This window comes from Glycine soja, chromosome 8 (genome assembly GCF_004193775.1).
Source record: "Glycine soja cultivar W05 chromosome 8, ASM419377v2, whole genome shotgun sequence".
NCBI classification, from domain to species: Eukaryota; Viridiplantae; Streptophyta; class Magnoliopsida; order Fabales; family Fabaceae; genus Glycine; species Glycine soja.
In genome coordinates this window covers 27,425,534-27,428,031 of record NC_041009.1, presented here as the reverse complement: position 1 = coordinate 27,428,031, position 2,498 = coordinate 27,425,534, and the positions used below count along the sequence as shown (strand labels likewise).

General features: G+C 42.5%; 1 non-coding gene across 1 annotated transcript; it reads left to right on the top strand.

The window, feature by feature from the left end:
* The first annotated feature begins 1,897 nt into the window (after nt 1–1,897).
* LOC114424861 lies at nt 1,898–2,004 on the top strand. Its single transcript, XR_003669151.1, has one exon. It is a non-coding gene; the product is annotated as a small nucleolar RNA R71 (small nucleolar RNA).
* Nucleotides 2,005–2,498: the final 494 nt, after the last annotated feature.

The window sequence follows — 2,498 nt, the reverse complement described above, 5'->3', positions numbered from 1 at the left end:
TCTGGTGTGGTCGGCTGGACAGTGGTAGAAGGAGATGCTTTCTTAGCCTTTACCTCATAAAGAAAGTTAGAGGTATGTGTACTTCCTGAAACATGGTTAGTCCTATCTGACTCTATAAAATCAATCTTGAGAGGTAAAACACCACCACCAGACATGCAATCAATATTAGTCTCAGATTCACTCTCAGCATCAAATTCAGACATATGATCAAGTACAATTTCAGACTCAATGCATGAAGAGTGAGAGGCATGCAGATTAGAATAAAGATCAGTCATGTATTCATCAACAACATGGTCAATTATTTCAGCACGAAATACAGAAAGATCTTCAGATGGGTATTTCATAGCATCCAGAATATTAAAATGAACAGTTATATCACCAAACTCCATAGACAGTGTGTCTGCATAAACATCTATCTTAGTTCTAGCAGTTTTCATAAAGGGTCTGCCTAGAATGATGGGAACTGATCCTTGAGAAAATCCATCTTCCATATTCAAGATATAAAAATCAATTCACTAACTCTAACTAAGACATCTTCTATGAAACCAACACGATAGGCAACACTTCTATTAGCTAAATGAATTACCACATCAGTTGACTGCAAGGGACCTAGAGATAGAGAATTAAAAATCGACAGAGGCATAACACTAACAGAGGCTCCTAAATCTAGCATGGCATTTTCAAACTTACTATTCCCTATAATACAAGGTATGCTGAATGTACCTGGATCTTTGCATTTTTCAGGAATTTGAGGAACAGATTTACCAATCAATGCGGAGACATTTCTGCCCATGCTAATTCGTTCACTTCCTTTAAGCTTCCGCTTATTAGTGCACAGCTCCTTCAAGAATGGAAGAGGGGGAATGTGCTGCTTCTGCAAATCAGAATTACCTGTGGAAGAAGATTCACCTGCACATAAATTGTTAGGTAAATTTTTGTCATCACCTTTCTCTAGAGTAGAGTGAAGTTTGGCAGGTTCATTTGCAGATGAGGAAGGTGCTACGGGTTGAGGTCCTTGACACTGCTTTCCCGACCTCAATGAAATGACACTGACATTTTTGGGATTTTGGACAGCTTGAGAAGGCAACTTGTCAGAATTCTGGGACTGTTGTTGATTCAATTGGGTAGCCAATTGTCCCATCTGATTGGTTAAGCTCTGAATGGAGGCTCTGGTCTCTTGCTGAAACTGCATGTTCTGCATAGTCATTTGCCTCACAAGCTCTTCGAGGGAAGGTTGTGGAGGGGCCTCAACTGTTGGTTGTTTCTGGGGTTGCTGCTGTTGTTGGATTGGTGGAGGAATGTATGGTCTGCTTGGGCCAGCAGCATTTTGGAAGGAAGGAGCAGGCTGCTGTTGTTGTTGCTGAGGGCTGGACCATCTGGGGTTAGGGTGATTCCTCCATCCAGGGTTGTATTTGTTGCTGGAGAGGTCATAATTGTTCTGCTGTGGTTGATTTTGCTGCTGAGGTTGAGGAGGTCTATTGTAAATATTTGCAGCATAAGCTTCAGGCTGCTCAATTGCTCCAGTTGCTGCATAGAAGGGCAAAGGTCTGTATGGTGGTCAGCAGAGGAGCACAAACCACAAACCCTTGCGACAGGTACAAATTTCTGATTCAAGGCCAGCTGGGTTACCAAGTTAACCAATGCATCCATTTTGCCTTCAAGCTTCTTAGTTTCAGATGATGCAGATGGGTTTGTAGCTACCTCATGTACTCCTCTAATGACTATGGCATCATTTCTGGCGCTAAACTGCTGGGAGTTGGAGGCCATCTTCTCAATTAAATTTCTGGCTTCAGTAGGAGTCATGTCTCCAAGGGCTCCACCACTGGCAGCATCTATCATACTTCTCTCCATATTACTGAGTCCTTCATAAAAATATTGGAGAAGAAGCTGTTCTGAAATCTGATGGTGGGGGCAACTGGCACATAGTTTCTTAAATCTCTCCCAGTACTCATACAGGCTCTCTCCACTGAGTTGTCTAATACCTGAGATATCCTTCCTAATGCTGTGGTCCTGGAAGCAGGGAAAATTGTTTCTAAGAATACTCTCTTAAGGTCATCCCAGCTCGTGATGGACCTTGGAGCAAGGTAATACAGCCAGTCCTTTGCCACTCCCTCTAATAAATGAGGAAAAGCCTTCAGAAATATGTGATCCTCTTGGACATCTGGGGGTTTCATGGTGGAGCAGACAATGTGAAATTCTTTCAAATTTTTGTGCGGGTCTTCACCTGCAAGGCCATGAAACTTTGGAAGCAAATGAATCAGTCCAGTTTTAAGAACATATGGGACATCCTCATCAGGGTATTGGATGCACAAGCTTTCGTAGGTGAAATCAGGTGCAGCCATTTCCCTTAGAGTCCTCTCACGGGGTGGAGGTTGTGCCATGATCTCAGAATGTGCAAAATCAGAATGCTCAGAATTATAATGCTCAAGATCAGGATGTTCAAAATCACCAATAACAGAATGCACAGATTCACCAGTTATGCAATGCTCAGAATGATC